General features: G+C 52.5%; 1 pseudogene; it reads right to left on the minus strand.

The window, feature by feature from the left end:
• Positions 1-6867: 6867 nt before the first annotated feature.
• Positions 6868-9966, minus strand: LOC124994321 (DDB1- and CUL4-associated factor 8-like; annotated as a pseudogene).
• Positions 9967-15717: the final 5751 nt, after the last annotated feature.

The following is a 15717-nucleotide window of genomic DNA, read 5'->3' on the forward strand; positions in this document are numbered from 1 at the left end:
TGCAGAAGGCCTCTTGGGGTTCCTAGACTCCTGACTGTAGAGGCCATCTCAAGCTGGGACTTACCTGCTCAGTAATTACAGTGTCAGGTGTGAAGTGTCCTCATCAGAGTGCCCTTAGAGGGGCTGGGGATACAGCTCAGCTCGTAGAGTGCTTGCCTTGAAAGCTCGAGGCTCTAGGTTCAATTCCTAGCACTGCAGAAAGGGGAAATAAAAAAACAGACACTGCTAGAGAAGACATGGGGCTGTGGGAGCACAGGGTGTCGCCTCGCCTAATGTGAAGATCAGGAAAGGTATCTGGGACAGGTGTGCGACAAGCCCTGAGGAGAAGCAGGCAGTGTGGAGAGTGTGTGAACCCTGCAGGTCCACACTTGGTCAGCGTAGAGCCAAGGAGGCCATGACAAGCTGCCAAGGCCCCTTGGAACAAAGCAGGTTTCTTTCTGACAGGCATGCCAGGACTGGCAACAGCCGTGGCACAACTCTTAGGGACAAAAAGACCCTGACAGATGTCTAACCCAGAGCCGTGGATCCTGCTGAAGGTAAAGCCTCAGGGCCGTGCCAGAGACAGGAGTGGGGAGACCTGGCCACTCTTCATCCTGCCTGCTCTCAGGGATCTTGGCTGACATGGCCTGTCTCAGGTTCTTTGCAGCCCTGGCATTCTGTATGACTTCTAGAACGGAAGCTATTCTGCATTAAATTGCTGTAGGGATCATTAGTGCTTTCACCAAATAAGTTCCAGTTCTTGACATTTTGGGCACACAGTAGATTGTACTGCCTGGCTCCCTTGTGTTTGAGTGGGGCCATGTGACTGACTGGCAGGTGATACTTATCATATCCAAGTCAGAATCTTCAACAAGTTGGCCTCCAGAGCACTCTGTCCACTCTGTCCCCTCTGCCACGGGGAACAGCAACAGTTGGAATGGTGGTTGTATGTCAGCCTGTGTGCCTTTGGTAAGCCCCGAAAACCTATGATAAAGCTGTAGCAAAATGAGGAAAAACTAGTGGTTTTAAACCCCTGAGATTTGGGGATTGTTTAAAAAACAACCTAGACTAAGGTGACTGAAAAGATGCTTTTCTCCTTTCCTGGCCCAAAGGCCAGGAAAAGGCCAACCTTTCTCCTGAGACCTGTATCCTCTGTTGTGTCTTATTCCTCCCACCCGCCTGGGGGCATTGTCCAATAAATACCTTCTGTCTCACTCAAGTTCTCTTTTCTCCGCCGTCTAATGACTCCAGGGGGTAGGGCAGGAAGCCCAAAGTCAATCCCTGGCTCTGTCCACCCTCTCCCATACAGGCCTGAACATGGAGCAGCTTAGGTTTCTGCCGTCTCCACAGATGAGTGGTTTGCTATCCTGGTTTACAACTGTGGCCAGGTAAATCCACTAAAACCACCCGGGCTTGCTTCAGTTGTTCCCCAAAATGTTACTCTACCCAGGTCCCCAGAATACTCTGAAGTTCCCCCTCCCTCCTCTTCAAACTCACTAATCCTTAACTCACAGGATACACCATTCTGTTATTCCCAAACTCATCCATCTTCTTTGCCTCTTCAGAAAACATCTTTCACCAGCTCTCACAGCTGAAGCCACCCTTCTCTAAGCCCTGGCTGTCCCGCAGCCTTGTTGATGGCCCCAGAGGCACTCTGCTGCATGGTGCTGACCAATGATAGGACACCTGGGTTCGTCAGGGCTGCATTTTTACCAGAGAGGAGTGAAGAGAGAAAAGGGGGATCAAAGTATCATGTTTGGGAACTGTAATGTCCCTCAAAGGCTCATGTGTTGAAGGCTCTGTCCCCAAGTGGCAATATTCAGAGGTGGAACTCTTGGGAAGTGACCTCATCAGTGGATTAATCCATTGAAGGACTCAACTGAATGGACTCGGAAGGTGGAAAATATAGGAGGTGAGCCCTAGTGAAGAGAGAGGGTCCTTGGGGATGTACTCTTGGGAACTACATCCTGTACCCAACCCCTCCCTCCATCCCTCCCTCTGGGCCACCATGAGGTGCACGGCTTTCCTCTGCCATGCCCTTTCACCACAGACCCAGAAACAATGGAGCCAGCTGACAATGGACTGAAACTTGTGAAATTGTGAGCCAAAATAAACCTTCCCTCTAAGCTGATTTTCTCGAGTATTTTGTCACAGCAATGAAAAGCTGAGCCAACACAAGAAGAGTTTGGGCAAGGATGTTTTTGCAGTGGTGGGCTATGTACTTGGGGAAATGATGAGCAGGAAAGCAAGATGGAGAAAGAGCTGCTATGAACGGGAGGGTCAGGGAATTAAAAAAATGTGTTGGTGACTATAGTGGAAATGACCCTGGAAGGATGCAATGTGGTCAGAAAAGAAGCAAGTCTAGTGATTGTGGAGGTCAGGCAGGTTCAAGGCAGTGACAAGCCCCAAGTCTCCCTGGGAGTGAGTGGCATGGAGTGGAGGAGTGTCTAGGATGTGAAGCCCCGGTGTGGGACTAGTGGTCGTGTGCGCATGGAACTTACTGGGGCAGTGGCAGGAACAGCAAGCTGCAAAGTCGGCAGAGAAAGATGGAGTGCAGGTGGGTGTGGTAGGGAGGCTGGAAGATGGTCAGCAAGTGCCCAGAGGCACCCGTGTGGGCAAGAGGAGGCCAAGGCATGGCATAGAACCCTGACCCAGCTCCCAGCTGGCACACAAGGACATGGGGAAATGCGTGGCTTTCCCTTCACAGGCCTGGGGACCAAACAGCAAGGGGCGAGGAGGGGTGGAGGGCAGGGTTCCTCCAAGAATCAGGCCCAGTCTCGCAGTGGCTCACAATCTCAAAAAGGCCCAGAAACAGGCGTGGGGCCAGACGAGTGGAGAGCCTTGCTGGACACTTGTAAGGACGGCGTTGGGGATCTTCTGCTCCACTCCTCAGTGGGAGAAACAACAGTGACGTGCACGGCAAGCTCAGTCCTGAATTTGGTCCCCCTGACAGGTGGGCATGGCCTTGGCATAACCAACATGGAAGAGCCAAAGACGCTGCAGCCAGAGGACACCACTCAACGCACCGCACGGTAGTTTCTATGACAGGTCTGAGAGGCCACCAGCACAGTCACTCTGGGCCTCAAAGATTTGGAAATTGCAGGTGTTCTGCACCCCAAGTCAAAGCGATTATGGAATATGGTGCCAGAAGCCATCTCGGGAGGAGGGCTGAGGCCAGAGTCTGAGCAGCTCCCTCGGACTTTCCTCCCAGCTGGTGGGCCCCCACCAAGCCAGCAAGGACCAGATGAGGACCTTCTTCTTCCTTCAAAGCCATTGCTTGTTCCACTGGGACACCCCCAAGTTGAGAGAGTAGGACAAGGACAGAGCAGAGACCAGGAACTAAACCAAAGACTTCATGAGATTTGGGTTGTGATTATGTCACTAAGGAGAAACCTAAATAAACGCTCTAGCTTCCCTTGCTTTTAGCTGACTTAAAAATCACTAATTTTGGAGGTCACACAGCTGGACAATACATTGTCTCCCACTAGTTCACTATCGAGGACACCTCTGCCACCTCTGCCAACTCTGCCAACTCTGCTGTGTGGGTCATGCTGATAATGGTGGCCTGGGTTATTCTTCAGGGACCTGAGGCCACTTTTACTAAAAACATTGACTCTTTACTTGAGCTGCAAATGTCCAGTAGGGCGACCAGAACAGGAGGAAGAGGCTCAGCATGTCTTCATATAAGGTCTCTCTGCTTTTCGGCCTGAACTTTTGGGCTAAAGGCACCTACCAGCCACCATGATCCGAAACACTTGACCATAGAAGGAGCCAAAAGAGGTGGCACCTGAGTTCCTGGGAGACCTCTGCCTATTCCCAGGAAAGACTTGGACACTGCTCCCTTTGGGAGCCCAGCCCCCTCCCTCATGACTCCTGTCCTGGATCTCTTTAATTGCTCCACTCCCTGGTGCAAAAAGCTAATTTGTGAGCAAAGCCCCCTCCTCCATTCTCCACTGAATAAAGCTCGCTCACTCTTCTGCCACTCTATCTCTTGTGTCCCTGGCCTTATCAAGCAGCAGCAGAATTGGATATTTTCTGTTACAGTTTCGGTGATGTTGGGAGTAGACAGGAGGCATCCTAGGGTTTTGAAAACATTTTATTGCCAAAGAAAATTCCAAGCCGGGTCTGTTGAAACCTGTGGCCATTCTACCCCAGGGCAGTGCGGAGCCTTGCCCACACCGCAGGAAGCAGGCAGCAGGCTTCAGAAGCTGCACCACCCCGCAGGGGCGCACCTCCCAGGTGGGCTTCATATGTGGCCGGGGAAGGTAATAAATGAAGAAGAACCTCGCGGGGCATGGCAGGCCACCCAAGGAAGAGGCAAAGCAGGTCCCCTAGAAGAGGACCAGGCGCTCAGGGCCCTCCGGGGCTTCTGCTCTTCCTGCCCAGTGGCCTTTGATGACTCCCATAGACTGTGTGTTCCCTGTTCTTCCTGAAAGGAAGCTTTAGAGGGCTGTCCCATGTGGACTTCTTGCCGCTCGGAGCTCTCCGAGGAGCTCCCAACCCAGTAACTATGGCCCCTGCAGAGGAAGTGACCCAAGAGAACCAGAGAGCGCCCACACAAAAGCTGCGTTGCACAGCGTGGTATCCGGTGGCATACCGCGCCTCTGCGGCACTGTTGGCAAGTCCAGCCACACTCCAGGAGAGGAGATCAGCTCGCTTGTGGAGGAGAGGAGAGCAGAGAATCTGTGGGTGTTTTAGAACCACCGCCAGCACCGCCATTGCATTCCAGTCATGGCCTGTTTTTTAAAACGCCATTGAGTCCAAAAATCTGAAGACAAATCACCAGGATTAACAACAGAGCTTCTAGCGTTTCAAGGTCTCTGGAGACAAAACCAGCACATGAAGTCAGGAGTGTCTCTCTTCACCAGAATCAAAGAGGAAATCCTTGGCTTTCCTTGTGTGGCGAATCTTCAGTCTAGTGGCCTCGCACGTGGCCTTCGCAGGAGGACACCAGTCACTAGGGCTCACCCTCACCCAGCACATGATCACCGCTGTTTTCAATGCCACAGACAGAGGTTCCAGGTGAATATGATGAGTCTTGGAGGGACGCCGTTAGACACACTCAAGGGGTGGCTGGGAGAGTGTGTGTATAAATCGTAATGTGTGAAATATCCTTATGCATGAAATCACATAAGACGCATTGAAAACAACTGAGTAGACTGGATGGGCATCATGGTCCTGCATGAGGAGAATCCTGGGGTGTACCAGGCATGGATCCAAGGTATGGACTGGGCTTGAGCACAGAACACTGGGCTCTCTTCATGTCACATGAGAACACTGTGATGAGCTGGTGCTTCTTGGGCCATCCTGGTCCCCAGTAGAAGTCTGCTCTTCCCTGTAGTATGGTATTGTAAACATGTAACCTGAGCAGTGGCCTGGCTGTCTCATTAAAACGATTGGTTCTCACTTCATATATAAACTACTGCACTTCCTGAATAAATTGAGTCTGCATCACAGAACCTGCTCCGGGCGTCTGAGTTAAGGGGAACCGTCGCACCCACTCCCTTCCCGAGAGGCCAACCCACATCTGACAACATTGCAGACTAGTCTAAGGAGTCAGCAGCCCTGACAGAAGTCTCCTCGGCAGAACCAGAACTCTCCTGAGAGGGAGCCAGGTGGGGCACTTCCACACTGTCTGGAGCACCAGCCCTCTGTGGAGCTAGTGGGAGCTCAGTCAGTGCAGCAGTGGCCAGGAGACGGAGACCAACCACAGCACGGATGACCCTACACACACGTGTCACACGCAGAGGCTGGAAGCACCGACTGGTGCTGCGCTGCAGCCCAGGGCCGTGGAGGAGAGTCCGTGTGTCGCACGGGGACCACCAGCTGTACGTGGGGGGGACCCTGCAATTAGGGCCCCACCCCAAACAGCTCAAGAATCATCTCCAGATGGTTAGCCACAAATAGGAAAATCTAAGCACTAAGTATTTCATAATATAAAGGAAAAATGTTATGACCTCAGGGTAGGAAAGGATTTCTTAAGGCCAAAACAACAAAGCATAAAAGAAGAGTTGATATTTTGTCTTCACCAACTAAAATCTTATACATGAATTTTTTTAATGAAGACTAATTTTTTATGATACTTTATTTATTTTTTTTAGTTGTCAGTGGACTTTCATTTTATTTTATTTATATGTGGTGCTGAGAATCGAACCCAATGCTTCACACATGCTAGGCAAATGTTTACAGCAACACTTTTCACCATAGTGCAAGGGTAGCACCAACCCCATGGCCATTGATGGGTGACTGCAAAAACAAACTGTGAAATACCCACACCACGGAACCCCATTCAGCCACTTAAGTCACATGCTTAAGCTGGTGAACCCAAGCATACTGTAGTAAGGGCTCAGGACGGACTCAGTGGTGGAGCGCGTGTGGCATGTGTGCGGGGCTGGGTGCCCCCAGCACCCGGCACACACACACTAGGAACCCAGACACAAAAGGCCACATTTGTATAGTTCCTCTTTTCCCCCGGTGGTGAAGATGGAACCCAGAGACTCCCCCTTGTGAGGCAGACACTCCCACTGAGCTACCCCAGCCTGGTGTGACACCTCGCTTGTCACATTATGAACTGCACTGTGTCTTCACCAAACTCCCGTTGAAGCCCTGACTGGATTTGGAAATTGTTTTAGTCAGCTTGGTGTTGCTGTGTCCAAAGGGTCTGACAAGCACAATTTTAGAGAAGGAAAAGTTTACTTGGTGCTGACCATTTCAGAGGTCTAGAGACAGCCGACTCCATGGCTATGGCCCAGGGGGAGGTAGAAACGGTGTTAGAGGGAGTGGCACAGGAAAGCGGCTCAGGACATGTCATCCAAGACCCAGAGACAGCTCCGCTCACCAGGGACAAAATACATACCCAAAGGCATACATACAAAATACATACCCCCAATGCCCTCCTCCTCCAGCCACACCCCACCTACCAGTCACCACCCGGTTAGTCCCCGTTGATCAGGGGATTAATTCGCTGATTAGGTGCAGGCTCTCATGACCCAATCACTTTGCCGCTGGACTTTCTTGCATTGTCTCACAAACTGTGAGCTTTGGGGGGACACTTCACATCTAGACCACAACAGAGATACAACCTCTATGAGAGGTGATCAAAGTTAAGTGACTTAATAAGATGGGGTTCCTAAGCAATGTGACTAGTCCGCTTACGAGAAGAGGAAGAGGCAGCAGGGGAGATTTAAAACTGGCAGTTTCTAGAGTGTCAGAAACAAGAGGATAGATACCAGAATTAGGAGATGTTAGAAGTTAACTAAAATGGGACATAGAGAAGCATAACTAATTTACTCACACAAGGACCTGGGTAAAGAGAAGAGTAAAAAAAGGAGAGGAAGATGTACGCAAGCAAGGTGGAGAGAAGGAAGTAATAAAAATGTTTTCTAGAATGTCTCATAGAGAACAGAAGACGAAGGCCAGCCTACACTTCAGCTACTGAGGTGCACCTAGCTGGACGGGGGAAGCCCGCAGGGTGGCCAGCCCTGCCCTCAGTCACAGCATTCTTCCTAGATGTATGGGAGGTGCTGGGAGACTCAAGGAAGTCTGCATTCATGCCCCCAAGGCCAGGACGCCCCAGTGCTGGTAATGATCTACCTGTGTAGGTGACTCAGGAAGAACCAAAGCATGGGACTGTCAAACAGGTCAGGGTGGCACTAGTGACCTGCAGCTCCTTTCTGCTGGTTCTGCTTAAGCACATTCTTTAACCCGGTAAGCTGGGTGGAAGCTGTAGCTGTCGGTGCCCAGATGGTGGCATCGTGGTCCAGGCCACTGGTTGCCATCACAGGTAGGTGAGGACAGGTTTCAAGATAGTTGACTGCACCTCCCTTGTCTCCCACCATGAACTGAGTGATCTAGCAAGATGCTTTCTCCCAGAGAAAGATGTGCCCCAGTCACTGCCGCTCACCACAAACTCGCTTCTGGGGCCATAGAAATCCACACCTCTCACTGTGGCATCATTTCTGTGGCCCTTACATCTCCTGACCTGAGCTCCATCACTGTCAGAGGAGCTGCAGAGGTAAATATCTTCACTGCAGCTCACGCAGAGCTCTGTGCCATCAGGGCTGCACACAGGACTGCCGACACTGGTTTTGGAATCACAGCTGACCCGGTGACGAGGACAGAATTTCTCAGTGCTCCACTATTCTCATTCTCACTAACCCTTACAAACTGATCCCGTCCACCCACTGCAAACGGGACTCACTGGGATTCCTCTCCTTTTTTGAAGCTGGCTGCCCTTGTCTGAGATCAAGGGTAAAAGCAACGGCATCTTCACCTGAAGTTAGGAACTTAAACAGGGAGTCAGGCTCCAGAGCCAACATGCGAAGCTCCCATGTCTGGCCACACATTTAATGTTCTTCCCACGTGTTGGAGCAGATAGCTCTGCTACCCACACCTGGCCATCATGGGAACACCCACCAGGATGGAATCAGCACAACCAGGAAGGAACTTAGCCTGGAAGGCATTATTTTTGTGGCCACTCTCAAAGTCCAGTACTGCCAGCGTCCCCATCCAGTCCCTCACTATCACCGTCAGGTCATCGCTACCCCTGGCCAACCAGGTGCCAAACTGATTAAAATGCACAGTGTTCACACCACCTAAATGGCCTTCAAGACCGTACTGTAAGCTGAACGCTGCGCAGATTCCTGGCCCACGGGCCTCACATACAAAAGCAGCACCTGGACCAGCGGCCGCTCCCGGAGGGCAGACGTCTTTCCAGGGCCCGTCCTCACCCTCACGGTTGTCCTCACTGTGCTGTGCACGTACCTGAAGCTGTTCTTCTCCACTTCTGCCTCTGCCTCCCCGTCTTCCTCTGAGTGGTGAGGGAACAGGCTTTCCTCACTGCTGACAAAGCGGCCAAAGTCCTCCTCGGGGTGAAAATCCAAGGTGTCGCTTGGACTTTCTGGGTCTGCTCCTTCACTCTGTGCTGACACGGATGGGGACACCACCTCGCGGTTGTCATCGCCATCTTCAGTCAGTTTCACACTCCGTTCCGAGTCCGGCTCTCTCCCGCCTCCCTGCCCGACCTCTCCTCTGAGATGCCAGGGGACTTCCAGGTTCTAAGTGTGATGAGGCGATTGTTGGATGACAGATATTCTCACGGGGTGATGAAAAAGTGTTGTGGTGAGAGGGAACTGGCGGCTGCAGAACATTGTCATTACACTAAACTGCGCGGGATCTGGGCTGGGGCTGGGGCTCAGTGGCAGAGCGCTTGGCCTGCACATGCAGGGCACTGGGTTCGAGTCTCAGCATCACATAAATAAGTAAAATAAAGGTGTTGTGTCCATCTACAACTAAAATTTTTTTAAAAATTTAAAAAGCACAGAAACTTACACTTTAAAGTGGTTCATGGTATATTACATGAATTTCACCTTGAATTTTTAAAAAAACTACAGCCAGAAAGTGGAATGGCAGCTGCCAGGGCTGGAGGGTGGAGGGGGACAGGGAACTCGTGTTTAATGGGGACAGGTTTCTGTTTGGGAAGATGGAACATTCTGGAGCTGGATGGTGGTGATGTGGCACAGCGGTGTTCATTGCTCAAAGCCTTGAACTGCGCACTCAGGTCGAAACGGTAGCTTTAGGTTGTGCATATTTTGCCACAGAATTTCAAGTAAAATATTGATCATGAAAAAAAATAGAGTACTATCTTCTCAGTCTTTCTATAAACCTAAAACATCTAAGAAAAAGTCTGCTTTTAAAAAGGTAGTCAGCCTCAACTGGGAGAACATATTTGCAACACACACTCTGGAGAAAGAGTTTACACTGTATAAAAAGAACCCAGCGGAGATTCTCCAGGGAAGTCTTCCAGGACTGGACGCACTTTCTCCCACGCTTAGAAAGACAGGGACACCGCCTCTCTCCTAAACACCTTTAAATGTTCTGCACATACGCTTCAAGCCCACCTCAACCAGACCCTTCCTTCACTCATTTCTACTGCAAACATAACCACTTACCACAACCCCGCAGCACAAAACAACACAACGGTATCATCGCAGCTTTGACAGTCAGAAGCACCAGTGGGATCAGCAGGCGTCTCCGCTCTGGGTCTCACATGGCCCAAATCAGGGGCTTGAGCTGCTGGGCTCTCAGGGGAGGCTGTGGGAGGCAACTGCTTCCCCGCTCGCTCAGGTTGTCAGCGGAACACAGATCCTGTGACTGTAGGATGCAGGCGGCTGTTCCCTTGCTGATGGTCAGCTAGGGACCACTGTCCACTCCTAGAGGCCACTCTGGTCTTTGCATGGGGTTACCTGAATCTCAGAACCAGTGGTTTATCAGATCCTTCTTATGTTTTGGATTTGTCCAGAACCAACCAGTCAACCAACAAGCTGTGAAGCTAGGGTCCACATCCTCTGGACCTGCGTCAGCGGGGGCCGGTCCAGCCATCTCATACTTGGAGGAGCCTGCTTTCTTCTGTCTTCCTTTTTCTCACTCTGACTCTATTCCAAGAGCTCTCTGCTCTTAAGGGCTCTGTGATTAGATTGGTCCACCTGTATGATATAGGTTATTTCTATAAGATTTTTAAAAAGCAATAAACGAATTTTCTGTGGTTGGGGGGATGGAACCCAGGGTCTCCCACATGCTAGGCAAGCATCCCCACCCAAGACCCTTAATTTTATTTTTATTTTTATTTTTCCTGGTACTAGGGATTGAACCCAGGGCCTTGTGCATGCTGGGCAAGGGCCACACCCAGCAAGACCCTTAATTTTAACTGCTTCGACATATTCCCTTTTGCCATGCAATATATGATGTATGCATAATTATAAAATATATGCAACTCGACGCAATCACAGAGCCCGGCCAGGGATTAGGATGTGGGCATCTTTGGTGCGTGCAGACGGGGCTGGGAAAGTGTCGCCTGGGCCTAGGCAGGACAGCTCAATGAGGTTCTGAGGCTTGTGGCCTGAGTCTGAGTCTAGGATGGCTGTAGCATGTGTCAAACGAACTGGGCCACTGTTGCAGGCAGGCAAAGACAGGGACGCCTCGGGTTTGGCAGCAGCATCCAGGACCAGATAGTGGGAGGAAGCTTTTCAGACCAGGGGACCTGCTTGGCCAGAAGCGTGAGCCCAGGCAGAGGAAAGAGCTAAGGAGCGGGTCAGGGCCCACATGGCCAGAGCCCAGCCTCGTCTGGGAATGTGGCTGGGCAGGGGCGGGGAGCAGGGTGAGGTCTGCGCCTGCAGTCTGTGTGTCTGGAGGTGTGGGCAGCGGCTCACGCTGAGGGAGGTCCTGACGCATTCTCAATGGGCAGCTTCTTTGATGTTTGGTGGAAAAATACTTCTTAACTTTTGAAATGAAATACCAACGGCCAAAGAAGTCGCTCTGTGCACAGCCCTTCACACGGTGCTATCCAAACTTCAAGTGCACCTGAACCCCTGGTCTTGCTTAACTGCAGGTTCTGGGCTGGTGCCTAAGCAGCTGGTTTCTGATAAGCTCCCAAGTGAGGCCTCACTGCTGGACAAGGTACCAGGGCCTTGGAAGTTAAGGGTGGTTTGAAAACCTTAGAGAAGCAGAGCAATGGGGAAACAGTTTGAGCAGGTCCACAGTACTAAGGTTTGTGGTGGGGAGAGGAACTGGGGATGTACAGAGGGAAATGGGCACCTGACCTGCCTCTGTCATCGCACTCCCCAGCCTGCTGTGATCATTATGCTGTATTTGCCACCAACTTCAGACACCCACTTCCCACCCCCAAATCTATACTCCTTATTTATCGCATCAGAAATACAAATGTGTCTTATGTCATGGCTTAACCAATGGACAACCAGGGGCCACCTGGAACAAAAGAAACAGGGCTGGGCTTGCCAGCGCTGAGGACTGAGGTCTGCACCCCTCTGGGGAGCCCCAGCCTCCAAGGTCCCTTTCCTGACTGTGCACAGAGGCCAGACCTTGGGTGATTATACAGTACTGTCACATGGACAAGGGCAGGGGCAGGAAGCAAGCGAGGGTCCGCAACCCCATGTATTATGTCTGCTAAGGCAAGCCTATTTGCAGTGAAGAGACAGACTGCTCGGTTTCGTGATGTATGCCTGTAATCCCAGCCTCTCAGGAGGCTGAGGCAGGAGGATTGCAAAGTTCAAGGCCAGCCTCAGCAATCTAGAGAGGTCCTATCTCAAAATAAAAAACAAAGTACCCAGGATGTGACTCAGTGGTAAAGCACACCTGGGTTCAGTCCCCAGTACCGAGAGAGAGAGAGAGAGAGAGAGACAGAGAGAGACAGAGAGAAAGGAAGAACCCCTGAGAAACCTGCAGTGTTCATTTGATGCAGAGCTCACCACACCACCAGCTGCTCCCCAGGATCCTCCTCCTCTTCTCTCAGCAGATCCGCATCTGCGCCCAGAGCAAGGGAAGATGCTCGTGGAGGAAGATCTGACTCCCCAGAAGGGACACCAGCCCTGCTGCACACCACCCTGTGGCTTCAAACAAGCAACTGTCTCTAAAATGACGTTCAAACTGTTGTGTCCCTTAGGTTCCTTGGAGCGGGGCATTCCACTGGGTTTGGGCTCATGTCCAGGCTGCCTCCTGGACAACTGTAGTCTGCCCCAAGCTGCACTTTGAGGACAGATGTCCGGGACCTTTCTGAGTCTGGGAATTTAACTGTGACCCAGTCACACTGGCACTTCCACGTTGGTCCCGTGTCTGGACTGAGCCTCACTGGGCAGCACAAAATTCCTGGTTGCAGACATGCCCTGAGATCTCTCCCACTAAACAGAAGCTGCAGAACAAATGCAGTCCATCTTTGGTCTTGCTCCCATGGCCACCGTGACACCCTTGAGGTGCCCGGGTAGTCACGGCCGTCCGGGCTTATTCTTCACTCCACAGTCCTAGGTGCAAGCTGAACTCCGCACTCAGATCAGCGCTCTTAGCCACACAGCCGCCCACCGGGGCAGCGCCTCAACTGTCAGTCACCGAAGGCTTGCAGAGGGAAATGGGCACCTGCAGGGCAGGGCTGCGAGGCTGACGCCATTGGGGAGGTCGGCCCTCGCCAATGGGGCCAGGAGAGGAAGCCGAGGTGCCTGGGTGCTGAGGCAGAAAGCTGGCCCCCACAGCCTGGAAGGGGACATGCGCACACACTGGGTTGCCGCCCGGCAAGGGGCACGCTCAGGCCCTCCGCAGGTTGAGGCTGGTGGGGCTGAGACTGGGCGTGGCCGATGATGGGGCGGGGCTGGGAGGAGTTGATAGTGTAGGACTGAAATCGGGCGGGGCTGAGGATGGGGCGGGGCCTGGGCGGGGCGTGGGCGGGCCGGGCCGCGGTGAGCGGGGGCAAGGGGTGGGGCTTCCCCTGGTGACTTCCAGTGGTTGAATTTTCTTAACCTGCTCAGGAGCCAGTTTATTTATTAAAGACAACAGAAGTTATTTGGGTAAGATCAGGTTCCTTTTTTTTGTTGTTTTTGTTCTTTACACTTCCAAATACTTTTTAAAAATTTAAATTTTGAAATAAAGAGTAAAGGTAAAATGTTCAGCTGTCTTCGAAACCTTCAGGCTCCTTTTCTCGCTAGTCCCATCTCTTGGGGGTCTGTGGAAAGAAAGGAAGCACGGTGGTCAGGCAGGCAGGCAGGGCGGGTGCTCGCAGGTGGTCTGGGCCGCCATCGCTGCAACTCAGGCAGCTCTACCTGCATCTTGTTAGTGCTCTGCACAACTCCCCGGTGAAACTGGTGCTGGGGGCGCTTTGTGGGTGAGAGATGGTCAGAGTCCAGGAGGGCGGGTCTCCCCTTGGCTTCCAGAACCTCTGCACCTCCCAAACTCAATTCCAGGAAGCAGGCTCTGTGGCCCCATGTTGACCCCAGGCCCAAGCCCGCTTCTCCCATCCAGCCCTGCCATGGAGTCTTCCTGCTGCGCTCACTAGCACCCCCAGGCTATGTGTTGCTGCTCCCAACTCCGCCCTCTTACCTGCACCTGAGCTTGCTGATTGGTCCCCTAACAGATGGGCACACTTGATTCTCTCCAGTACCCCCAGCGTCCAGCAGGAGAATTCCCACAGATATTTGCTTCACTGAACCCAGAGCCAGACAGGAGCTGGAGGAACCCAAATGCCCCAGGAAGGTCCAGCAGGAGTTTGGCTGCCCAGCGCTGGCAGGTGGACTTCCAGTGTGGTTGGATCTCTGATTTTCAAGTTAGAAATCTACGTTCTTGGAAGGTGGAATCTTCTTTTTGAACATTGGTAATGTCTCCTTGTTTGGAAATGGGGTCATTGCAGATGTAATGAGTTCAGATAAGGTCATGCTGGACCTCAAGGATGGGCTCCTAATCCAGTGTGACTGGTGTCTTTCTAAAAAGACTTGGGGAAGACGGCCACGTGACCAAGGCAGAGACCAGGAAGGAGGCAGCTGTGAGGCAAGGAGGGCCCAGCCGCCTCACAGTCTCGGGGCGGGTCCAGGAGCGGATTCCCCTGCCAGAGCCCGTGAAGAGACTGGACCCTGACACCTTGATTTTGGACTTCGGGCCTCCAGAGCTGTGAAGAACAATTTCTGTTGTGTTCGGTCGCCTGGTTTGTGGTGATTGGTCACGGCAGCCGCTAAGAAAACATCACGTTGGGAATGCTCTCAGGAACAAGCAGCAGAAACCTCCCGTGGGCTCAGCCACCCACAGTGTTGCAAGGGGCTGCTGCCTCTCCGTAGCCGCTGCCAGGTCACAGGAAGGCAGAGGGCAGAAGGGCTGCGGCTCCCTTGTTATCGGCCAGAATTGGTGCATGGGGGCTGGGAGATGGCCCCTGACTCACAGCTACGTGGTACTTGACCCCGACTTTCGGGGTGGCCCCGAGAAACTCATTTTCTCAAGCTTCACCCTCCTCCCTCATCAAATATTTGTCTGAAACATTATCAAGGATAAAACTGGTTTGAACCAGAACCTGTGTGGGCAAGGCGATGGAGTCTGGCTGGTTTACTTCCTCACCCTGAGCCTCTGCTTCCCTTTCTACAAAGCATGAAGGCTCCCCCTTCTTCCTTCACTGTCCTACTCCCTGATGAGGTCTCCACCAGCTCCCAGGTGTCCTTTGGGCTGTGGATGCAGGAACTCTGAACCAGTGATGGCTGGAGGGCTTCTTACTCCACAGCCTCTCACTGGCCTCCCTGCCTCCAGCCTCATCTCCTCATTCAAGTCTCACACCAGCTGCTGAGTGGGCCTCCTTCTGAGCACAAATTCAACCATGTGTCAGCTGAAGACCCTGCAGACCATCGCTCTTGCCCGTCAGCACCATCTGTAATCTCTGGACCCATCAGCTCCTCCATGAGGTCACCACAGAGCTCTGACATACAACTGAAGCTATGAGGCTCCACAGGATCAAGTCCAACTGGAGCTGGTCTACAGGGCTGTTCCTGGCCTCTGTCCTTCTGGACACCAAGGCCATCCCGAAGTGCCAGGTCTCTGTGCCTCTCTGTTCCTTGCTGTCCTTACTGTCCTCCAGCCTCCCTCCCTCTCCACATGCCACTCCACTCTCCAGGTGCTGGTCACGGGCCAGCTGGGCCCCACCTTCCTCCATGCCTCTCTACTTCCCCTGCTCGGTCACCTCTCCCTTGCTGCCCCACCTGCTGGGGACCTCCATGGCTCCATGTACATCCCCCCGCCCAGGGCAAGGCCTGGGTCTCTGCTGGCTGTACTCCAGGTTGGACCAGGGATCATACACCAGGGGCCTTGGACCGTGTCCACTGAGCATGGACGTCTGCCTCAGAATGCCCCATCTGACTCAGACACAAAGGACAGAAGAAGGTCACTTCCTCAAAGCCTTCGCCACTGCACGTCACCCTCAGAACA

This window comes from Sciurus carolinensis, chromosome 10 (assembly GCF_902686445.1).
Source record: "Sciurus carolinensis chromosome 10, mSciCar1.2, whole genome shotgun sequence".
Classification (NCBI taxonomy): domain Eukaryota; kingdom Metazoa; phylum Chordata; class Mammalia; order Rodentia; family Sciuridae; genus Sciurus; species Sciurus carolinensis.